This window comes from Euprymna scolopes, chromosome 29, assembly GCF_053919585.1.
Source record: "Euprymna scolopes isolate OS-2025 chromosome 29, ASM5391958v1, whole genome shotgun sequence".
In the NCBI taxonomy this organism is placed as follows: Eukaryota; Metazoa; Mollusca; class Cephalopoda; order Sepiida; family Sepiolidae; genus Euprymna; species Euprymna scolopes.
The window spans coordinates 13,191,840-13,217,642 of NC_136510.1; the positions used below are offsets into that span (position 1 = coordinate 13,191,840).

At 34.2% G+C, this 25,803-nt stretch overlaps 1 protein-coding gene across 3 annotated transcripts in view; it reads left to right on the forward strand.

Annotated features, from left to right (window-relative positions):
* Positions 1–4,466: 4,466 nt before the first annotated feature.
* LOC145252489 (uncharacterized) overlaps positions 4,467–25,803 on the forward strand; it is a 44,596-nt gene continuing 23,259 nt past the window's right edge. Inside the window, exons 1-2 of one of the 3 annotated variants that reach the window (XM_080111924.1) lie at positions 4,974–5,067; positions 11,175–11,198. The gene's annotated coding sequence lies outside the window, so the exon portion shown is untranslated. Of the gene's footprint in view, positions 4,602–4,941; positions 5,068–11,174; positions 11,199–25,803 lie in introns of those variants that run through there. The other 2 variants (XM_080111923.1, XM_080111922.1) reach the window with 2 other exon arrangements.

The following is a 25,803-nucleotide window of genomic DNA, read 5'->3' on the forward strand; positions in this document are numbered from 1 at the left end:
GGCTCAAATCAAATTAAAAAGTTTTATCCATGTCTACATCTAAGATTTCAAGTGTTTAGACCCAAAATTAGCGGAGGAGTTTGGTAGAGTTTTCAACGATCAAATCGTTAAATTTTGACCCCTTTACAGCCAAATTTCTGGCCGAAAACCGATTAAAAAGATTTTCCCAAATCTCAATACCCCTTATGTCAAATCTCGAGTCTATAGACTGAAAATTGACAGAGTAATTTGGTAGGGAAATGTATATACACACACACACACACACACACACACACACACACACACACACACACACACACACAATTTCACTTTTATAGATAGATAGATAGATAGATGTGAAGAAAAGTTTATAAGAAGCAAAAAGTAAAAAAAGTAAATTCTTTATCACCAAGTGGGTTTTTAATAAATGCCTTAACGAATCTTGCTTTCCCGACTGCTGGAAAACCGCTTCTGTGGTACCAGTCTTCAAGAATTCTGGTGAAAGAACTGACTCACTAAATTATCGCCCCATTAGCCTCCTCCCGCTTTTCGCCAAAATATTTGAGTCCTTAGTTAATCAAGCCCTAGTCCAGCACCTAACAGCTGCTAAACTCCTGACTGACAAACAATATGGATTCAGGCAAGCCCATTCAACAGCAGATATCTTAACTGTAATTTCTGAACGTATATACCGTTCATTGGACAAAACAGGGGAGGGTAGAGCGGTAGCCCTTGATATATCTAAGGCTTTTGACAGGGTATGGCACAATGGTCTTCTAAGGAAAATTAGATCATATGGAATCACTGGAAAAATTCATAATGTAATTAAATCCTTCTTAAGTAAAAGAAAAATCCAAGTTGTCCTCGACGGTCGTACATCTAAACAATATGACATAAATGCGGGAGTACCTCAGGGGTCTATCCTTGGACCTCTATTATTCCTGATATTCATAAATGACCTCCCTGATAAAATTGTATCGGAGATGGGTATATTTGCTGATGACACCACTCTCTATAACAGATATGAGGGGAAACCAAATGAACACATATCCAAGGAAATGGCAGAAACACTAGAGGATGATCTCCAATCTGTAGTGGAATGGAGACAAAAATGGATGGTCACATTCAATGCTGCTAAGACTAAGCTTGTTTCCTTCAATAACTACAAGAAACCTTCTCTACCACCAATAGCAATGGCCAAGAACACATTGCTTGAAAGTACTTCTTTTAAACTCCTCGGCCTAACGTTTACAGGGAGTATGAACTGGAATAGATACATTGAGAGCATTGTCAAGGCTGATGCAAGGAAGGTTGGCTCCCTCTACCGTGCTAGAAAACTACTTACGCCTGAAAGTATCCTGTACCTCTATAAGGCCACCATTCGCCCATGTATGGAGTACTGTTGTCACATCTGGGATGGTGCATCTGCTGCTTGTCTCTCACTCCTAGACAAGGTTCAAAAGAGAGTCGCCAACCTGATAGGTCCTGAACTGTCATCTAGGCTTCAGCCCCTGTCCCATCGACGAGATGTTGCATCCCTCTGCCTGTTCTACAAATACTTTAATGGTGAATGCTCTGACGAACTGCAAACACTTGTACCTCCCCAACGTAACTACCCCCGACAAACCCGACAAGCTACTAAGTCTCATCCCTTTATAGTAGAGATCCCTAGGTGCAAGAAAGCCTTTTACTCCAATAGTTTCTTCGCCAGAACTGCAGGTCTTTGGAACTCCCTTCCGGCATTCTGCTTTCCCAACTGTACTGATATGCAGAAGTTCAAGTGCAATGTGAACAAACATCTTTCTACTCATCTCCCTTCATAATGCCCCTGCAAATTAAGTCCTTGATAGTAGCCCCCTGCTTCAAAATGGCACTGTGCCTTGTTTGGGGTGAAAATTGAATTAAAAAAAAAAAAAATTGGGGGGTATATATTATGTAATTGGAATTCATTATTGACATGAATATTATTTGTTAATTTATTTATTGCGGACTATTATCCTCATCTTTTTTTTTAAGTTGTTGTTTAATGATGTTTCGACCAACTATTCTTTGAAACGTCGTCAAGCAACAACTTAAAAAAATAAATGAAAAGATGAGGATAATAGTCCACAATAAATAAAATTATAAATTTTGGGGATGTTTTTTTTTTTTTTGTCAAATAGATAATTTTAAGCAAATATTTTCAAGAAAAGGTTCCAAAGAACAATTTTTTTTTTCTTAAAAAGTAAGTTTGTTTAAAAAGGTGATAATTTAATTTCTTTTTTTAAGAACGAAAATTGGAAAAGATCTTTTACCGTCGGCACTTCATATTCGCACATCTCCAGCCATAGCTGTTGGTAATGCTTCCTCTTTTTGCTAGGCTGCACTTTTTGTACATTGTATTGTTTTTGCCAGTAGTTTCTGCTTTTGACAAAAGTCAGTTAGGGCATTTTTTTTTTTTTTTTTTTTTACATAGGCGTCAGCACTTATCAAGGCCCAGAGGCCACTCGAGGATAAGGGTTAAAGAGTGTACAGTAGTCAATTGGACAATATAGGGCATCCGGTGTCTGTAGCTGTTTGCCCAAAACAAATGCATGTTTTGCTCTTCTCTTCCTAACAAAATGTGACACAAGGTCGGTTTAATGTGGGAGATAGCCAACTCCCCTCAAAAGGGACATTCTGCAAAAATAAAATTACCTTAGTATAGAAGGGCTTCCCCCTCCATTGACTAAAGACAATTAATTTGAGGCATCATAGTTCAGTACGAGTACTGTCTATATTTTGTGTATTTTTTTTTTTTTTTTTACATAGGCATCATCACTAATCAAAAACCAGAGGCCACTCGAGGATAAGGGTTAAAGAGTCTACAGTAGACAATTGGACAATATAGTAATCATTAGTAATGGAAATTCGGTAAATTTGTTAACTTAAGTGGAACGGCCCATAAAAAACTTGTTTACGTTAGACTTGAACATAACCATATTGTAGTCAGCTGGAAACAATTCCATAGGCGTACAGTTCTAAGAAGGAAGCTTCGTTCATTGAATCTACGTTTAGGTTTAGGCACAGATAAAGAATGGGGGGAATTATTGATAGTGCTTTCTGCTAGACGAGTGTTTCTTGTAAAAGTTTGGTGTAGTTATTTATTTTTCTTTCTACACATCTGGACGTAGTATCCTTTTTTTCTGTGATATCTTACAATATTTATTGTATGCTGGACAATTATTTCTCTTGTGAGAATTTGAACTTTTAGCAGGATTTCTATCTTCTTGTCTAATCGATGTTTTTTTCTGTTTTTGTATTTCTTTTCTTTCCATATCATGGAAATATTTTCTGTTTCCCCGTATATCCATTATTTCTTTTTAGTGTTTTTTTTTGTTTTTTCTTTTGTGTTAAGGTCTTGTATTGCTTTTTCCAGATCTAGTGATGCTTCTTGAAGCATTCTCTCTCTGAGCAAGTTATCACATGCCACATATCAGAGTGTGTTTTAATCAGTCTATTCATAAGTTGACCAATTTCACATTTATTTGCTTTCTTTTACTTTTGCTATTCGGTCATATATTCATCAAATCTCTGATTTTCTTCCTGTCTGCAAGTGAAAAACTGATGGGTCAGAAAAGTCAGATTTTCCTTGGCCGGCAATATTGTCGAATTTTTCGATCACTGTTTTCAATTTATATTTCTGCTCTTTGTTTTCAAAATTGAATGTAGAATAAATATTCCTACCTTCTTTTTTTTTTTTTTTTTTTTCTTTTTTGCTGATACAAGTCAACAAGATTGAAGTTTTAACTTTTTCTGGTTTTCTGTCGGACTCTGCTGCTAGAAAAATATTTGGAACTGATTCCCTCATATTTCCCAGTCATGTGCTAAATTGTCTGTGTTGAAATTCAGTTCTTTCGGGTGTCGTAAAAATTCCATGATTTCAATGGGCCAACAATGACAGGAGAAGAAATAATAACTGGACATACGTGTGTATTCAGCAAGACCTTATTAACTGACTGTTATAAGTACCTATTTACTATGCCTCCCCACAGGACAGAGTTAGACACCAGGGTCGTTTTTTAATGTGGAGAAAAGGTACAAAAATAAAAAATTGTTTCAGTCGTGAAGGACTGATCCTCCACCGAAAGAGAACAAGAAATGGAAGTGCAGCATCTGAAGAACAGATACTACACTTTGATCTTGACCAAATGACAACTGACTTTTATAAGTAGTGTTGGTATGAGAGTGAGGTTTTGGTTAGTAAGCAAGGGAGATAACTCTTGTTTAACAATATACAGCAAAGTGTTTCCTTTGTGACGTCATAAAGGATTTGCCCGGTGTCTTGCATTTTAATTGGATGGTGTCATCCCTTTGTGACGTCTTATACTTTTCACTGCAATATGTAAACAGAGATTCACAGAGTTTTTGTAATAGTAGCAAATGTGTCACTTTAGTAAAGAACGATGTGCAAAAATATAATCTATCCGTCCTATCAAACAAACTTTAGCAAGTGAAAAAAAAAGAAATAGCGTCCATACTAAACCATTTCAAGTGGTGAAGAGGAGGCAAAAAAGCAAATAGCAAGTCAGACAACCCCCGTTATGGAGGGAAAAGTATTCAGAAACAAATCTTCCACTAAGAATAAATGAAAAGTCAACACGGTAGGTGTTGCTTTTTTTGTTGTTTTTTTATTTGTTTTTCTTTATTTATTTTATATCAGAAATTATAATTTATGTAAGAAAAATTAAATTACTTATGTAATTCTATGATTTTATATGGCTACTACCTTGCAACTCACTGACATTTCCCAATTCAGAATTCTCGTTGCTTGAGAAGCCGAATTTCCCATATATTAGAAATTGACCTGGTGTTTAACATTGCCCTGGTGGAGATGGATGGGCAAGGAAATTGGATCAATTATTTGGGGGAGGGGTTACAGATGATTTGAAATAAGAAACGCACAATTATCTCCTCTTGGATAATAAGCGCTCTTCTGCTAATAAAGATAATAAAGTTGGGAGAAGACAAAAAAAAAAAAAATATGGAGTGTTGTTGTCATTGGTCGAGTTCTTCTCACCGTGTTGGCCTGGTTTTTTTAATATCCATCTTTAATGTATTGTTTTAAAGGTAATTTTTTTTTACAATTATTTCATCATTTAATGATTTCGCTCGGAGTTTTAAATTTCTGAAGGAATTCAAATATAAATATTTCACCTGCGTCCTAAAAACCTTCCTCTCCAAAGAATGTTAACGCTAGATGTATCAACTCGAATTATTTTCTTCTTGACCCACTCAGGTTGATATGCCGTATATATATATATATATATATATATATATATTGGTGCATATGAACTTTTGTTACCGCGATATTTTTTTTAAATAGCATATTCAAATTTTACGATATCTTTTATATTAAATTGTTAAGTGAAAAGTAGAGAATAGAAAACACCCTCCCCATGTTAAGAATGGCTTTCTAAATATTCAGAACAGTAAACAAAAGTGTACAAGTAGTAACAAGTACCAGTATTTTTTGTAATTTTTTTTTTTTTAACGAAAATTAAGGTGCTTCTATAAATCAGACCCCCCCCCCATGGCTGCTCATATTGGTTCGAAAAAATCCAGCGAGTTACAAGAGTTAAAAAGTTACCATACATTAAAACCCTAATTCCCGAAACCAGAAAAAATACCAATTGTATTATTTACATTATATATTTTACTGATATAGTTTTGTATTTTTATTTTATTTATGATTTAAATTTTCTAGTTAATTTATTTGTCTTGAAATGGTTTGTTACTTTTCATCATTGCGTATTGATCTGCGAAATTGCAATTTTTATGGCAAAAATAAATAATTGTTCACGTGATAATAAAAAATGTTAGGAACCATTACAAAGTAAAAATCAACGAAAAATCAGTAAAAAAAAAAAAAAAAAAAAATTGTAAATAGATCGTTTTCAAGTGCAGAATAGTTACAAAACAACCACCCCTCTCCATGTTAAGAATAGCTTTCTAAATATTTCAGCGCGGTAACCGATGCAATGATGCATAAATAAAAGTAAATTATGGCGAATGGAATCGTACAACGCGGAATGTAAAAAAAAAAAAAAAAAAAAAAAAAAAAAAATTAATTTCCACAATTCTTTTTTGTTTTGGTACTTATTTATCGCCGAAGTTGTACCAAAACAAAAAAGAATTGTGGAAATTAATTTTTTTTTTTTTTTTTTTTTTTTTTTTTTTTTTTTTTTTTACATTTCGCGTTGTACGATTCCATTCGCCATAATTTACTTTTATTTATTTTTGGGGACACTATAGACAAAAAAAAAAAAAAAGTGGTTAAAAAAAATAAATATATAAAAAATTGTTACTAATAATGCACTGCAATTACTGATCCGTGCTGAAATAATGTTATTATTTAAAAAGCCATTCTTAACATGGGGAGGGTGTTTTGTAACTATTCTGTACTTTAACCGTACAATTGCATTAAAAAACCTATCATTAAACTTGGAAATACGATTTTGAAAAATAGCGCGGATCAGTACGTGCACTAGCACCAAAAAATTTATAAATGTTACCAAAAAGGTCTGGTGTCTTAAATTCTTGCAATGGAAGAGAACTAAATAACTACCAAAGGCAAGATAATTTACTTTTCTACCTACCTGAATATTTAGTGTTTTAACTTATTTTTAAGCCTTTGGAGTCTAAGTTCGAACAATAGAAAAATTGGCCGACATGAGACGAACATTTGATGAGTCTCAAAAATTGTGAATTAATCAATTTGTTTAATTCTCAATTTTTGAGACTCCTCAAATGCTTAAAACAAAATACGATAATTTTTTACGGTTAAACTACAGTGGTCCCGTTTTAAGCCAAAGGATATTATCATATTACGTAATTGTCATCTCAAAGTAGCAATTTATCCCAAAATTATGAAATTTGATAAAGTAGATAATTTATATATATATATATATATATATATATATATATATATATATATATATACCTAAAAGCAATTTTTATGGAAAGTTGTATATTTTGCCATTGTCTTCATACTTATTAGAAACCGACCTAATAAATGTTACCGTGACATTTATATGGTTTCTACAGTATTTTGTTTAATTTACGACTTCTGATCGATTGTAGAGACTTCCTAGTTGATCACTTTTTCGTTTTGTTATCTATTGCACTAGTGCAATACCCCCCCCCCTTTTAATGGAATTAAATTCAATTTTTACGATATCTTTTGTTTGTGAAATTGTTAGGTGAAAGTACAGAATTTAAAAAAAAACCTTCATATTTAGAATGGCTTTCTAAATTTCAAACTTTCTGTGCATTTTAATAACAAAAATTAGTTTGTTTTTTAATTCAAAATATCCTGTATTTCATGGTGACATTAGTAAACATTGCGAGTGTCGGTGTCGCCATGTCTGCGTCCATCAAACTACGGTAGCTCAAAACGTTCACTTTTTTTAATGTTTTCTTTTATATATATTTCGTGCAACAAAACATCAATTTTTCAGCGTTTAGTGCTTTCCATAGTTTGATGGACGCTGACATGGCGTCAATCATAATATAAATAAGTAAAAAAAAAATAAAATAAAATAAGAGGCTGAAATAAAACTAGAAAAAAATTTCATTAATATTTTCATTTTTTATTGACATTCGAAATGTACGATATTCGAGACCGGCTGCTTTTAAAATTTGGCCTTTTTTTTTTTTTTTTTTTTTTTTTTACGCTCTTTCATTACAAAAAAAAATATGGCGTCCAAAAACATGGTTCCATAAAAGTTGAAAAAAAAAAAAAAAAAAAAGGCTAAATTTGGCCTTAAAATTTTCCCAAATTTTCGTCTGCAAAATTTTAATCACGTATAGTGAGAATAAAACAAACCATTCACGTCGCTTGTTACAGATTTAGCTGAAAAATAAACCAGATATTTTTTTTAACAGGGATGGGATGGGGGTATTTACGATATTAAAACTCATTTTATTGGTACTTATGCACTTATGTTACCGTTCGTTTCTTGTTTTTCTTATTTGAAATGTTTTCTGTTAAGAAAATTTAAGTCCTTTTTGGTTTGCCTTATCGTTTGAATGGAATTGTTTCTGTTAAAATCAGACAGATTTATTTACTTATAAAACTCCTTGAGATATGTTGCAGAGAAGCCAACAAACGAAAAAGTTCCAGAGTGCCCCCTTTTGGAGGTGGTGGGGGCTCTCCTTTCCTCCCCCCCCTCCCCATCACATTAAAAACGACCTTGTGTTTAATTTGCTTTCTTTTTTTTTTTTTTTTTTTTTTTTTTTTATTACATTTTCACCCCAAACAAGGCAAATTGCCACTTTGGTGTAGGGGGCTACTATCAGGGGCAACAACTACTGGGGTACTATGTAGGGATTTGGGCAGCAAGGTGTCGGTTCACGTTACACTTGAACTTCTGCACGTCAGTACTGTTGGAGAAGCAGGGACCTGGAATGGAATTCCAGAGTCTAGCGGTTCTGGGGAAGAAACTATTGGAGTAAAAAGATCTTTTACATCTAGGGATCTCTACAGTGTGGGGGTGGGATTTAGCAGCCTGTCGGGTTTGTCGAGGGTGCACACGTCGTGGGGGCACAAGTGATTGCAGTTCGTCAGAGCATTCACCACTAAAATACTTGTAGAAAAGGCAGAGGGATGCAACATTTCGTCGATGGGACAGAGGCTGAAGCTTAGATGCCAGTTCAGGGCCTATCAGGTTTGCGACTCTCTTTTGAACCTTGTCAAGGAGCGAGAGACTAGTAGCAGATGCACCAGCCCAGATGTGGCAGCAATACTCCATACATGGGCGAATGGTGGCCTTATAGAGGTACAGGATACTTTCGGGTGTTAGTAGTTTTCTAGCACGGTAGAGAGAGCCCACCTTTCTTGCAGCGGCCCTGGCAATGCCTTCAATGTAATTGTTCCAACTCATGTTTCCTGTGAACGTTAGGCCAAGGAGTTTGAAAGATGGACTCTCAGATAAAGAGTCGTTGGCCATTGCTATGGGTGGTAGAGAGGGTTTCTTGTAATTATTGAATGAAACTAGTTTAGTCTTGGCAGCATTGAACGCGACCAACCACTTTTGTCCCCATTCCACTACAGATTGGAGGTCTTCCTCTAGTGTTTCTGCCATTTCTTTAGAAATGTGTTCATTCGTCTTCCTGTCGTGCCTGCCATAGAGTGTAGTGTCATCAGCATATATACCCATCCAGAGGCAATGTTGTCGGGGAGGTCATTTATGAATATCAGGAACAATAGAGGTCCAAGGATAGAACCCTGGGGCACCCCCGCATTTATATCATATTGTTTAGATGTACGACCGTCGAGGACAACCTGGATTTTTTTCTTCTCTAAGAAGGATTTAATTATGTTAAGTATTCTACCAGTGATACCGTATGATCTGATTTTACTGAGGAGACCCTCATGCCATACCCTGTCAAAAGCCTTAGATATATCTAGAGCTACTGCTCTGCCCTCCCCCGCGTTGTCCAGTGAATGGTATATACGTTCAGAGATCAGTTAGGATGTCTGCTGTGGACCGGGCTTGTCTAAATCCATATTGTTTGTCAGTCAGTAGTTTAGCATCTGTAAGATGATGGACTAGAGCATGGTTAATTATGGTCTCAAATATTTTGGCAAAAAGTGGGAGGAGGCTAATGGGGCGATAATTTGATGGGTCTGTCCTTTCGCCAGAATTCTTGAATACTGGTACAACAGAAGCAGTTTTCCAACAGACCGGAAAGCAAGCTTCATTAAGGCATTTGTTGTAGAGTTTGGAGAGAACTGAAGCTACTTCGGTTGAGCACTTTTTTAATAGCACAGCTGGGATAAGATCGGGTCCACATGCTTTTGAGGTATCAAGGTTTTTTATGATGGCATGCACCTGAGCAGGGGTGGTTTTCAGATCGTCTAGTGTGGCGTCTGTCCGCATAGGAAAGTCAGGTAGGGGGTGGTTGGAAGGGTCCAGTGTGGAGTTTGAGGCAAACCGACTAGCAAGCATGTTAGCCTTGTCGGTTGCCGAGGAGACAACCTCGTGGTTGTTGGTTAGTGGGGGAATTGTTGATTGCCCATTATTTACTACACTGTTGTAGATTTTCCAGAAGTCTCGAGTTCCTAGTTTTTGTGCTTCGATGTGCTTTTTAGTGGTTTCCGTAAATTCTTTCTTAGCTGTCGCTATTTCTTTCTTAACGTTATTTCTAGCTTCTATATACTTCAGTCTGTTTGAACTGGACTTATGTCGGTTAAACCTACGGTATGCATGCTGCTTTTGAGCAATGGCAATTGCACAAGTCGACGTAAACCATTGGGGAGAGTGGGGCTTACTATAAAATTTCCGCATGGGAACATGCGCTTCGATTGCAGTTTTGAACCAGTCAGTGGTCTCGTTTGCACATTGTTCAGCAGGGAGAGAGAAAATATTTTTCCATGGAGCATCTCTAATTAGTTCCCTGATGGCTTCCCAGTCAGCCTTATTATAATATCTCGTTGTTTTGAGCACTGGCTCTTCAGTTTTGGGTCTAGAGTTTAGGGCGATTTCAACCATTATCACTGCATGATCAGCGTTCCCGAGTGGGCTGTGGGCCTTCGTTATGCAGTCATCGGGAACTGTGGTCAAAAACAGATCTAGAAGTGATGCGTGTTCTTCCTGGTGGGAGGTTTAAAAGCAATGCCATTTCTGCAAGTCATCTTTTGTTTTTAATTGACTACGTTTAATTTGAATGCTTTATATACTTCCGGTCGCGTCATGGAGTAGCCGGTAGGACGTCAGATTTTCTTTCACTTTCTGTTCCACCTTTGCGTCATGGGTTCGAACCTGCCTACCTACTACTTTTTTTTTTTTTTTTTGCTCAACACACACCTCCAAACAGTCGGGCAACGTCAAGCACCCAGTCTAGTTATTAATAAAAGTTATTTTTCTACCTACATAACAAGCAGCACTTGAATGAATGGTTTATTTTATTCTTGTTACACCGTAATCACATGATTCCAATTTTGCAATCAAAAATTTCAGAGACAACAGGTCAAGGAGAATCAACAACTTTCTTCTCAATGAATTTTCGTAATTTTTGGATATATTACTATTTTTGGCATGACGATTAACTATGCAATTTTTATTTTTTTTTATTATTTTATTTTATTTATTTATTTTTTTTTTTGCTTAAAATGACTTTTTTTTTTAAAATTAGGCACGGCATTTTTTTTTTTTTTTTTTTTTTTTAATTAGGCACGGCCAAAACGAAAGGAGAGTGTAAGTATTTTTTGACGGAGTCTCTCTTAAAAAAAACTATCAAAAATCAAGAAATTATCCAATTAATACGAATTATCACCGATTATTAAGTGACATATTGCTTACAAAACCACCCGTTTACTTCTAGGTACAAATATGCTTAAAATAATCAGCCGAAACTGAACAAAATTTATTGTATTGTGGGGAGGATGAGGATAAAACAAACAAAAAAAAACAGCACATGTATCAGATATTAAGGATGAAAATCTGAATTTTGAATGCATTTAATTTTTCATCTTTTGTGTTTTTGAAGTGTGAAATCCGTTGAATATGTTAATAAGTATCTTTTAGCAAAAAAAAAAAAAAAAAATTCCATTATTTTTGCAAAAAAAAAAAATACTTTTAAATCTTTGAAATTTAATAATTTTCTTTAAGTGAGTCCAATATTGTTAATATACCATTAAATAGAAAATGATTTGAAGAATCATTACTAAAAAAGAAAAAAATCAATAAATAACTACGCATTTTGCTAAAAGTATGATAATTTCTTTTGGCAATTTCTTGTTAATTCACCTATGGTAGACCAAGCGTGATACTAGATACAGGAGTTCTTTTCAACACATAAGACGCCTAGCATTTCTAAAATGGTCACCCATCTGGTATTGACCAGCCTCACCGTTGCTTAACTTCAGGGGTTATGTAGGCAACATAAAAAATATATATACTAGCAGTTCAGTCCGGCTTTTCTCAGGCCCTAGGTACTATTCATAACTTTATGTGCATATGCATGTATCTATACTATAAATTCGTTTTTCTTTTGTGTGTATTGACATTCATATTAAAAACCCTCTTTTCTATTTATTTAAAAAGAAAATACAATTTTCTTATATATGGGCTTTGACATTGCATTCATTAGCAAAAGATCTAGCTAATTTGCATATTCTTTTAAACATTCATTTTAATTAATTCCCTATTAGTTTTTTCGGTTTTCTTATGGGATGATCATCTTTAGTTAACTATTACATGTAATTATATTCATGCAGATATTCTACATGATTTATACTTGCATAACATTTGCTTAAAAAGCATACAGTAAACACAATTGTTTTCATATATATTTATGTATATATTTTTGTTTAATCTATCTATTTATAAAAGTGAACATGTCTGTGTACATTTCCCTACGCAATAATTCTGTCAATTTTAAGTCTACAGACTCGAAATTTGATATACAGAGTACTGAGATTTGGGAAAATCTTTGATTGGTTTTCGGACAGAAATTTGGCTATTAAGGGGTCAAACTTAAACGATTTGACCTTTTGAGAACTCTAACAAACTCCTCCAACAATTTTGGATCTAAACACTTGAAATTTTAGATATAGGTTCCTTGGACATGGATCTAACTTAATAACTTGACTTGAGCCCAAAACTAGAAATGTTAAGGTGTCATAATAGGGGTCAAAGTTTTAAAAAATTGACTACTTTTTTTTTTTTTTCTCAACATACACATCCAAACACCCGGGCAACGCCGGGCTGAAATGCTAGTATATATATATATACATATATATATATATATATATATATATATGTATTAATTAGTTTGATTCTCGTCTAGTAACCTACATGTAAAATCTCAAGTGTTTAGACCCAAAATTGGCGGAAGAGTTTAGAGTTTGCAAAGGTCAACTTTGACCACTTGGCAGCATAATTTTTGCCCAAAAATTGATTGAAAGTTTTGCTGCATGTTTGAATACCCTTCATGTAAAATTTCAAATGTTTAGACCAAAAATTGGCCGAGTAATTTGGTAGACGGTAAAGGTCACATTTTTTCTTAACTTTGACCCCAATTTTGACCCTTTAACAGTTATTGTTTTGGCTCAAATCAAATTAAAGTTTGATCCATGTCTAAGTAACCTACATCTAAAATTTCAAGTGTTTAGACCCAAAATTAGCGGAGGAGTTTGGTAGAGTTTTCAACTGTCAAATCGTTTTCAGCACACCTGAAAACCCTTAGAAAGCAAGTTTAAGGTAGGCTTTATGCTCTATCAGGTCACAATTACCAAATTAACACCCCCTAAATAAAATAAAGGTGGTCATGAAGTGAGTGCTCATTTTACATTAAATTAATATAGATAAGTGATCCACCACTGTTTGAAACTTTAATTTCTTCATATCTTGGAAACTACTTGTTTCCTGGAATTTTAGATATTTTCGTTTTCAGTACGCACGAAAACCTACAATAGTGGTTATTTTAAAGGATTTTTTGAGGGTGGAAAGATGCTGCACCTTTACCAAAAAAAAATTGTTTTTACTAAAAAAAATTTGTTAAAAAGCTAGTTTAGTAGGCACAACCAAATCAGAAGGTGAAAATAAATATTTTTTGACGGAGTCTCTCTTTAAAAATCTACCAAAAATCAAGTAATTATCCAATGATCACTAAATGAAAAATGATATATACAGTTTATTGTGGGGAGGACGAGGATTGTAGATAAAACAAACAAAAAGAAAAACTGTACGTATCAGATTTTGAGGTTGAAAATGAGAATTTTGAATGTGTTTAATTTTTCATCTTTTGTGTTTTGAAGTGTGAAATTCGTAGAATATGCGATAATATCTTTCAGATTAGCAAAAAAACAAAATATTTCATTATTTTTACGAAAAACACTACATTTAAATCTTTGAAAAGTAAATTAATAATTTTCTTTTAGTGAGCCCAATATTATTAATATACCATTAAATAGAAAATGCTTTGAAGAATAGATATCAAAAAAGAAAAAATTGATAAATAACTGCACATTTTGCTAAAAATGCAACAATTTCTTTTGGCAATTTCTTGTGTGATATTTCCTAACCTATAAGGCTAGTAACAACACAGTTGTTCTTATTTACAAACAGTTATCTCTCCCTTTTCCTTTTTGCTGTGACTTGCACTTGATTTAAAGTGTGGGGAACTTTTGCATCTACCACACTTTCTCATCCAGAAACACTTGGTCCTGATGGCAAGACAGGGTCAAGACGACCAAGTATGATACTAGATGCAGGAGTTGTCTTCAACACATATGTTGCCTAGCATTCCCAAAATGGTCACCAATCTAGTACTGACTAGCCTCATCATTGCCTAACTTAGGGGGTTAAAAGAATTAAACCCGTCAAAACAAACGTTACATTTACATGGAAATTTACAGAACTAAATGAACTTATTTAGTCCTATTAAGGCTACCGGAGTTTCTTTCAAACTATCATTAAATTTTGGTATTTTTAATTTCGCCACGCGAAATCTATACAGTGAGATAAAAGATGAAATTATTTGAACTTCAGATACTTATGTTATGTGTTTGCATGTTCTTATAGCAAATAATCCTAAATCTTATTTAGACAAGGAAAATTAATTGGTTCAAAAACCTTTAAAAAAACAAAAAAAAAGAAATTCCACTGTTTTATCCATTGAGACAAAAATGATGGTGAATGGTGTTTTTTGGGAAATTTTTAATTTATCTCATTTCCATCGTCTTTTAGGATGCTTCGCCACCGAAGTTATACGACTTCTCCAGTTCTCTTGATCTCGCATGACAGTTTGCAGATCCAGAACATTTTCCAATCCTGTGTCCTGTAGCAGGTTGCCAATGTAGGTCATTCTTCTTCCACGGTTTGGGTGTCCATCTGTTGGTATCCAGAGAACAAGCTTGTTGGCTTCCTCTTCGCTGTGTCTCATGCGGTGACCGGCTACTCTCATCCTTCTCTGCTGTACTTTCAGTGATATTGGTGATAGGTCACCATAAAGCTGTTGGATTGTTGTGTGGCTCCTCCTTGATGTATTGAGGGCCATCCAGTCTCTTCTTCCAACGTTTTTGTAAGAGTTCATGCCTCAGCATCATAGAGGAGGACTGTTTCTTACTTTCAACTTTTTTGAGAGAAAACTTGTGACATGCATTCCATGCCAGGGCTTTTCTCCCTTCAAAATCTTTTTCACTGCTCTCTGACCATGCTCCAAGGTACTTTCGACAACCTTAATCAGAGTCCCATCAAGTGCTTTCACTGCAATTGGGTCAACGTGATTGAAGGCCTCTATCTCGGGTTTCTTAGTATTGCAGTACAAACCCATCAATCGTGCTTCCTCTTCCAGTTGGCTTAGGACTTCTTGGGCTTAAAATTTAAAATTCTATTAAAAATAGAAAAAGTTTTCTATTCTGCTTTTCATGATAAAAAACGGGCTTTTATCTTTCTGTAAAAAAAAAGTTCAAGAATAATGGATTTTGATAGATTTTAATTTGTGTTTAAAAAATAAAAAACAATTTTTTTTTTTTTTTTTTTTTTTTCTATTGGCCATGCCTAGAGTTTAGTAAAGTAACAAAAACTAGCCTCCGGCAGATTAAAACCAATGAAAAAGTGACATGCACAATTTCTATGGAAGCTCAAAATTTCAAAAATTCAGTTTTATTTTTTCATTTATAGAGAAAATGAAATATTACTATACCTTAATTTCTGTATTTTGAAAATTATAGAATTATTAATCCTATTTTGTTGTAATAAAAATGAAGATCAGATAATAAATAAACGTGGTTTGATCGCCCTTCGGGGCCTATAGCGCAGTGAATAGACATTGAGGGTTCTAGATGAGCATTGTCTGAAGATAGTGGTTTCAGTCCTACCCAAAGCCGGCCAGAGGTTTAGTTAGCCAAAACCTGGTGAGATGAAAAACAATTATGAAGGCAGTAATTGCTGAGAATGCAGTTAGGAGATTCAGAATTCCTATCCCGTTGCGGTTACCACTTGACGAAGGCCAGTTAGCCGAAACCTCATTAAACAACTAAAAGATGAGGATAATAATCCGCAATAAATAAATAAATAAATAAAAAGGAAGTATTTGTTTAGTAGGTATCTCAATACGAGACAGTTTTAACCTCTCCCCCATATGTAACATAATGTAACTAGAATTTAATTTAATATAACTTTTATAACATTTTAAAAAAAGCAGCTTCAAATAAACTAGTATTATTTTTATTTATTTTTTTTTTTATAGAGCATACGAAAATAATGAAACTGCGAGACCAAAATCATGTTTACATTATCAACGCTTTAAAAAATTTCTATGTAGTGATCATTTTGAAGCCATAAACACGTCCATATTTAAAAAATCTAGCAAAAATCAACTAATGGTCAGATTTTCAGTTTTAAATTAACTTATATTTTAAAAGCAGTTTTCATTAAATATGTGAGGGGGGAATTTTTTTTTTTCTTTTTTAGGTGTAGGCATATTTCATGTTACAAAAACTAAAAATGAATTTAGGTCCATAAAAATTGCAACATTTCGGTGTATAAGGGGACTGTCAGATAAGACGTAGTACAAAATTGGAGCAAATTTTCATAAATTTATCGTATATCGGTTGTATAAGATGACTGCTAAATCATGAAACCATGTTTGTTTAGTCTAGGCTAAAGATTGCAACATCTGGTATCTTATGAAATATTGGTTTTTAAAAGTGATTTTTTTTTTCAAACTTTAAGGGTTGTTTTATAGGCCGAAATATATGGTAGTTATATATAATCCATTTATTTTACTTACCTTGAAGTTGTAAATAAAAAAATGGACATAAAATCAATGTTTTTAAAAAATCGTTTTTTCTTAAAAATGTTATAATTAGTTAAATTACAGAATTCTAAAAAAACAAATTAATTTTTAAAAGATTTAAAATAGAGTAAAATTCCTATATTCCTCAATATCCAGTTTTAAACAATAGATTTTGGAGTAAGGTTTTCCAATTTTTTAAAAATATTTTCAGATAAAAAAATGACTATTGGTAATTCAACTACAACTTGAAATTATTTAATTATCAAAGGTGTTTATTTATAGAGTGGGGTGGGGGTCAACTTGATTTTAGCACCTATTTTCAAAAAAAAAAAAAAATGTACGGAGGTCTCTAGTTAATAAAATTAACATAAACAATAGCAAAAACTGCTGCTTTCCTGAATCAATTAAAGCAACTAGAGGCGTCCGAAAAAAAGTAAATATCAATAAATATTTCGTTTGATAGATCCTAAAACTCTCTGTAGATTTTCTTTTTTTACTTTCTGAATTCATCCTGTTTATTAAAATGACATTTATAGCCGATAATGGACATTTCCTGCAAGTCCCGAGGAGTTTATAGTAAACCAAGTGTTACACAGTCACTAGCCGCACCTCTTCTAAACCAGCAAGAAGTTCAGGACAATTGGACACTATTCTTGGTCAAACAGAAAAATGCTGGTATTATTCCCTCTTTGAACGGCTTGAAAGTTTAATCTATTTCACCATAACTGGAGGAGTGGTATATCAATGTATCTCTCTCTCTCTCTCTCCTCTCTCTCTCTGTGTCTCTCTCTCAAGGGTATTAGTGAAAATACTCAGCTTTACCCTGTTACAAAGTTACTTTTGGGAGTATCCTGTACCTCTACAAGGCCACTATGTATAGAGTATTGTTGTCACATTTAGGCTGATGCATCTGCTACTAGTCCTCCACCCCTAAACAGGTCTCAAAAAAGAGTCACCAATCTAATAGGTCCCCTTCTATCCTATTGACAAAATGTTGCATCTCTGTGCCTGTTTTACAAGTATTTTAATGGAAGGTGTTCCAACGAACTCCAAGCCTTGCACCCACCCTCAACATAAATACTTCCAAAAAACCTGATAATCAGCAAGGTCCCACCTGTAGACAGGTCTCCAGATACCAGAAAGCCTTTTACTCAAATAGTCTCTTCCATCGAACTGTTAGACTTTGGAATTCCCTTCCGGGTCCTTGCTTCTCTGACTGTACTGACATGCAGAAGTTTAAGTGTAATATAAACATATCTTGCTGCTCAACTCCCTATATAATATCCCTGCAAATTATGTCGCAAATAACAGCTCACTACATCAAAGTCGCACTGTGCCTTGGTTGGGGTGAAAAAGCAAAAATAAAAAAAATGGACCCCTAGCATACAGTCCAACTGCTCCACCTAAAAAAAAAAAAAAAAAAAAAAAAAAAAAAAAAAAAAAAAAAAAGCTGCTTATACAATTTGTCCCCAAAACATCTAGTATTCTTTAAAAAAAAAAAAAATGACGTTCATCAAGTTTCGTCTATTTTTATGATATCACTGTCAGCTGATATTTGGGCTTGACAATGAATTCCTTGGAAGAGTCACTTCTGATTAAGGCTTACCAGTTTTGAAATATGCAAACGAACTTGGCTGTTTTTTATTTTCAGAATAACAATATTTTTAAATTACTGGTAAGCATGAATTAGAAGTGATTTTTCCAGGGTATTCATCACGCCCAAATATCACGTGATATTTTTTTTTTTTCTTTACATAGGAATCACCACTTATCAAGGCCTTGAGGCCACGGGTTTAAGAGTGTACAGTAGAACTTGGACAATATAGTAATCGGTAGTAATGGAAATTTGGTAAATTTGTTAACTTATATGGAACGGCTCATCAAAAACTTGTTTATGTTAGACTTGAAGACAACCATATTGTAAGCAGCTGGTAAGCAGGAAAACGGAAGACGATACCATAGGCGTGCAGTTCTAAGAAAGAAGCTTTGTTCATGGAATCTACGTTTAGGTTTAGGTACAGATAAAGAGTGGGGTGAATTATTGATAATGATTTCTTCTAGACGGGTGTTTCTTGTGAAAATTTGGCGAGGGGAGGGGGACCATAGATTGGAGCTCAGCCGAGCACTTGCCATGAAAATAACGATAAAGCAGAGAAAACTCGCAGCATTTCTTCTGTGAGAAAGTGGTTGCAGGGAAGAGAAAAGGACATCCCTTATGAGGCTCCAAAGTCTATTTTGTACTCTGTCAAGGCAGGATAAATCCTTTCTAGCAGCTCCTGCCCAGATGTGGCAACAGTACTCCATCCTTGGACGTACCTGGCTCTTATATAGATAGAGAATTGTATCAGCAGTGAGATATCTACTGGATCGATAGAAGAATCCCACCATTTTTCCAGCGGCCTTAGCAGCGGATTTAATGTATGTGTTCCACTTAAGATCAGGAGTAAAAGTCAAGCCCAGAAGCTTGTCAAAACATAAGGTCTCCCCAAGACGAGAGCCATTCATTTCAATTGATGCCAGATGAGGATCAGAGATTGATGATGTAAAGATAAAAGCTTAGTTTTAGATGCATTAAAAGTAACCAGCCACTCCTTTCCCCATTGTACCACATGCTCAAGATCAGAGGAGAGAGAATCAGAGAGAACTTGGTTGTTTATGGTTTTAGATGTGCTACCATAGATAGTAGTGTCATCAGCATAAATGTCTACGAATGATGTAAGGATGTGATTTGGAAGATCATTAATGTAGATCAGGAAGAGAGTTGGGCCCAAGATGGACCCCTGAGGGACTCCAGCATTAATACTGAGAGCTTCTGATTTCTGCCTATCAACCACTACTCTTATGAACCTATCAGAGAGAAATGATTTAATAATTGAAAAGACATTTCCAGCTATACCGTAGCTGGAGATCTTGATAAGTAAACCTTTATGCCATACTCTATCAAAGGCCTTTGATATGTCAAGAGCAATTGTCCTAGAAAGGAAGTCTCCGTCGAGAGATTCACTAATCCTACATAACTGTAAGCACATCTGCTGTAGATCTTGCAGAACAGAAACCATATTGTGTGTCACTAAGGTTATTTTTGCTGAGATGCTTGTCTACTTCTCTATTTAACACACAGATTCCAGCGACTTACTCATGACACAGAGGAGACTTAGTGGCCTGTACTGAGAGGGAGATTATTATTTATCTTAGAAGATTTTAAGTTAAAAATAAATGAAAGGTACTTTTCCAGAATCGCCATCATATGAAAAAAAATATATATATATACTAGCTGTACCCTGCCACACGTTGCTGTGGCTTAATTTCGTGTAATGAAAAATTCTAATAAAAAGAGGAAATGCATGCTTCTTATATTCTTAGTACAGCAATCCACTCCAAAAAGTAAAAAAAAAAAAGGCGAAAAAAAAAAAAAAAAAAAAATATGGTACTCTTGCAGAATTGGATCCGGATCTTCGGGAGTTACCATCAATCATGGCTTGGGCTCGACCAACATTCAGTGGATTAAGCCGAAAGTTGCTAAACCATTGAAACGCTAAATAGTTTTCTTTTTTATTGTATTCAAAAATGTGAGTTTTTAATTAATATTTGGGTAAGGGGGGGGGGTTACTATACACAGATTCGAAAAATTGTTCAAAAACGAATAAATGAAAGCAAAGGTAAGGTAAATTACGTTTCTATCTAACTGGATAATTTTTTAGTGTTTTTATTTAATGTAAAATGTTTAATCGGCTAAAAAACGCAGTGTTTATCTATGTATTTGAAAAAGACGAATGGTCGCGGACTCTGTTGAATACGTTAAGTTTGGGAAAATCAGTTAAAAACTATACAAAACAATGTCAGACACCTACTGATTATATGTTATTGTGACATAGGCTGACATATTCGGTGGGTTTCTGATAGTATGTTGTATAGTTTTTTAGTTTTAAATCATTTTCTCAAACTTATCATCAACAGTGTCCATCACCGTTTGTATTTTTCAAATACACTGATAAACACTGTCCTTCGAGCTGACTAAGCGTTATAGTAAATAAAACAGGTTTGTATTACTAAACACAGAAACGAAAAAGTTGTTGAAAAATAAATATAACAAATGTTATCAAAGGCAAGATAAGTTACTTTTCTACCTAACTGGATAAGATTTTAGTGTTTTTATTTAGTGTAAAATGTTTAATCGGTTTGAAAAAAATGTAGTGTTTATCTGTATATTTGAAAAATACAAATGATGGCAGACTGTTGAACACATTAACTTTGGGAAAATGAGTTGAAACTAAAAAGACTATACAAAATGCTGTCAGGAACTCCCTCAATATATGTTACTGTGACATAGGCAGACATGTATTCAGTGGTTTTTAACAGTATTTTGTATAGTTTTTTTTTTAGTTTTAACTCATTTTCCCAAACCTAACGTGTTAACACAGTCTGCCGCCATTTGTAATTTTCAAATATAACAGTAAACGCTGTTTTTTGAGCCGAATAAAAATTTTGCATTAAAAAAAACAAAAAAAAATTATCCATTTCGGTAATAAAGTAACATATCTTGCCTTTGATAATATTTGTTAATAAGGTCACGTGAGTCGATTAATGGGTGCTAATGCACTTACTGATCCGCGCTATTTTTTTTAAATCGTATTTCCAAGCTTAATTAAAGTTTTGTTTTCTTGCTATTTTTTTTAGATTAGGTCCACCTCCACAATTTTCTTTTAAATGACGACCATTTAAAGGTTTCCGACTATGCTGAATACAGAAATCGCATTGAAATTTTGCAGAAATAAGTAGTTATCGAGATATAGATAGTTGTTTTATGCATTGTATTCTTTGGCAGCCATCTTTGTTACACGCATAGATTTGTTTATGACGCGTGCAAGCGTGTAAAAAAGATGGCTGCCAGAGATTACAATGCATCATACAAATTTTTAATATCTCGATAACTACTTATTTCTGCAAAATTTCAATGCGATTTCCGTATTCAGCATAGTCGAAAACCTACAAAAGTCGTCATTTAAAAGAAAATTGTGGAGGTGGACCTAATCTAAAAATTTACCGGTTTTTTTTTCATTCAATTGTAAGGTTAAAGTACAGAATAGGTACAAAACACCCTCTTCTCCCAATGTTAAGAATGGCTTTTTAAATAATAACGTTATTTCAGCACAGATCAATAAGTGCACGAGTACCCAATTTCTTTATATGCATTCATATTTTCTTATATAAAAACAACTTCTGTAAAAAAAAGAAAAAGAAAAAACGTGCACTTTCAATCTTTGTTAAAAAAAGGTTTTCTTGAAAAAAAAAAAAATACGGTAAAAAAGCAAAGAACAAAACGTTAATCGGTATTCATGCAGAGAGTGATCCTTGCTGAAATAATGTTATTTAAAAAGCCATTCTTAACATGGGGAGGGGGTTTTGTACCTATTCTGTACTTTAACCTTACAATTGAATAAAAAACATATCATAAAACTTTAATTAAACATGGAAATGCGATTTAAAAAATAGTGCAGGTCACTCTCTGCATTAGCACCGAAAGTACAGAATAGTTAGAAAACATCCTCCCTCCCCATGTTAAGAATGGCTTTCTAAATAATGTTAATGATTCAGTACTGTTCCTTGTCTGCTTAAGTTTAACTTTTGTTTATTAAATTGTTAGGTGAAAGTCCAGAATAGTTACAAGACACCCCTATCTCCATGTTAAGAATGGCTTTCTAAATAATGTCATTATTTCAGCGGGGTAGCTTCTCTGCATAAGTACCATGTTTTGTTTTTAAATTGTTAGGTGAAAGGACAGAATAGTTACAAAATACCATCCCCATGTTAAGAATGTCTTTCTAAATAACATTATTTCAGCACGGTATTTTCTATGCATGCGTACTATCTATTTTTGTTTATTAAATTGTTAGGTGAAAGTATAGAATAGATGCAAAACTCCCTCCCATGTTAAGAATAGCTTTCTAAATAACGGTATTATTTCAGCACGGTACCTTCTCTGCATAAGTACTATCTTTTGTTTATTAAATTGTTAGGTGAAAATATAAAATAGTTACAGAACACTCTCCCTTTCCCATGTTAAGAATGGCTTTCTTAATAGCGTTATTTCAGCACGGTACCTTCTCTGCATAAGTACCATCTTTTGTTTATTAAATTGTTAGATGAAAGTATAGAATAGATGCAAAACGTCCTCCCCATGTTAAGAATGGCTTTCTAAATAATGTTATTATTCTATTATATTATTATGGTACTTTCTCTGCATAAGTACCATGTTTTGTTTATTAAATTGTTAGGTGAAAGTACAGTACTCATGCAGAGAGTGATCCGTGTTGTAATAATAACGTTAATATTTAAAAAGCCATTCTTAACATGGGGAGGGTGTATTTTAACCTTACAATTGAATAAAAAAACAAAACTTTAATTAAACCTGGAAATACGATTTAAAAAAATAGCGGGGATCACTCTTTGCATTAGCACCAAACTGTACTTATACCAACCAATCTTATATCGAAAAACAAAAAAAAACTAAAAAAGCAAGCGACAAACTTTTTTGGGGGGCCTTATATAATAAAGAAAAAATGTGTAAATTAAAAAATTTGGAAGATAAACAAATGAATTGTTTTTTTTTTTGTTTTTTTTTTTTTACTTATTGAGTAAACAGAAAATGAAATCTACTTTTTCGTCAATTCGTGGCTGTGAAATGAATCGAACCGGAAGTTCAGTTTTATCAACAAAGCAGGTTCGCACTAACGGTTAAAAAAATATATTTATTTTATTTAATATTTTAATAATTCGCGAAGTAAATTTATTTTAATAACATAACATTCCTCGATTCTAAAGATGAGTTGTCTGAAAATTTCAAATAAATTGGTAACGTAGAAATGTTTTTATTCACTTGTAACAAACCAAGAATTACATTTATATATATATATATATATATATATATATATATCATATAGTTTTCTTTTTGAATAAAAATTTGAATTCAGTGGCTAAACTATGGGCATCGATCTCATGATGCCATCTTGAAACCAGTTTGAAGGAATAAAGGAGATAACTCTAAATAATTCAAACTATTCTGGGAAGTAAATTTCAATTTATTTATGCACAAGTAAAATAAACACATCAGTATTAAACGTACTTAATATGCAGAGAGAATGTAGAAGGTACATCATAAAAAACTTAAATGTGAAAAATCAAACTTATCTGTTTCATGATTTTCTTAAATTTGTATTCAAAGACTGAAAAAATTAAAATTCTAAGTCAGTGAATTTGAGTTTACAGACGGAACTTGAACGTTCAAAAAATAATTGTACCGTTGATTTACTCCTTTTAAATATTTTTGTATTAGTTTTTTTATGTTTCGGATTCTGTTATTTTGTGATAAAAAAAAGTCAAACTTTATTTCGCACTATATTTTCCATCATTGTTTTTTATGATGGTTACAAATCTTCAAGAATACATTAATTTTTATTTAGTTTTTGTCGAAATAATTTTTTACAATATATTCAGTGTAGATGACTCGTGAATGGTTCTAAACTAATCCGGCAAGACCACATGCTTCCTCATCAGCGGCATTCGGTAACACGAAACCACATTGTACTTTCGTTTGAGGACGTGACATTTAAAAAACTAGGCTTTGCTTTTCAAATAGACTTCTTTTCTCGTTTATCATAATCCATACAGAGTTTGTAGTGACTACGATGTGTTGGGTTCTTTTCTTTTATTTTTATCTTTCTTCCACATAATGTCTATCATAAATGATGATAATGACTAATTATATTTCCTAGTCGAGCAGTTATTTTTGCAAAATCGACATTTATCCTCATCCCCCTTTCTCTCCTTTCCTTTTCTCTTCTCTCTCCTTTCCTTTTCTCTTCTCTCTCCTTTCCTTTTCTCTTCTCTCTCCTTTCCTCTTCTCTCTCCTTTCCTCTTCTCTCTCCTTTCCTCTTCTCTCTCCTTTCCTCTTCTCTCTCCTTTCCTCTTCTCTCTCCTTTCCTCTTCTCTCTCCTTTCCTCTTCTCTCTCCTTTCCTCTTCTCTCTCCTTTCCTCTTCTCTCTCCTTTCCTCTTCTCTCTCCTTTCCTCTTCTCTCTCCTTTCCTCTTCTCTCTCCTTTCCTCTTCTCTCTCCTTTCCTCTTCTCTCTCCTTTCCTCTTCTCTCTCCTTTCCTCTTCTCTCTCCTTTCCTCTTCTCTCTCCTTTCCTCTTCTCTCTCCTTTCCTCTTCTCTCTCCTTTCCTCTTCTCTCTCCTTTCCTCTTCTCTCTCCTTTCCTCTTCTCTCTCCTTTCCTCTTCTCTCTCCTTTCCTCTTCTCTCTCCTTTCCTCTTCTCTCTCCTTTCCTCTTCTCTCTCCTTTCCTCTTCTCTCTCCTTTCCTCTTCTCTCTCCTTTCCTCTTCTCTCTCCTTTCCTCTTCTCTCTCCTTTCCTCTTCTCTCTCCTTTCCTCTTCTCTCTCCTTTCCTCTTCTCTCTCCTTTCCTCTTCTCTCTCCTTTCCTCTTCTCTCTCCTTTCCTCTTCTCTCTCCTTTCCTCTTCTCTCTCCTTTCCTCTTCTCTCTCCTTTCCTCTTCTCTCTCCTTTCCTCTTCTCTCTCCTTTCCTCTTCTCTCTCCTTTCCTCTTCTCTCTCCTTTCCTCTTCTCTCTCCTTTCCTCTTCTCTCTCCTTTCCTCTTCTCTCTCCTTTCCTCTTCTCTCTCCTTTCCTCTTCTCTCTCCTTTCCTCTTCTCTCTCCTTTCCTCTTCTCTCTCCTTTCCTCTTCTCTCTCCTTTCCTCTTCTCTCTCCTTTCCTCTTCTCTCTCCTTTCCTCTTCTCTCTCCTTTCCTCTTCTCTCTCCTTTCCTCTTCTCTCTCCTTTCCTCTTCTCTCTCCTTTCCTCTTCTCTCTCCTTTCCTCTTCTCTCTCCTTTCCTCTTCTCTCTCCTCTTCTCTTCTTTCCTCTTCTTCTCTCTTCTTTTCTATTGTATTCCATCACCTCCCATAATGCACAAACTATCGATTATTTCTATAAACTGTTCGATTTAAAAACGAAAGATCAATAATTGGCACAAACCCATTTCCACCTGATCAGAATAACAATCGTCATG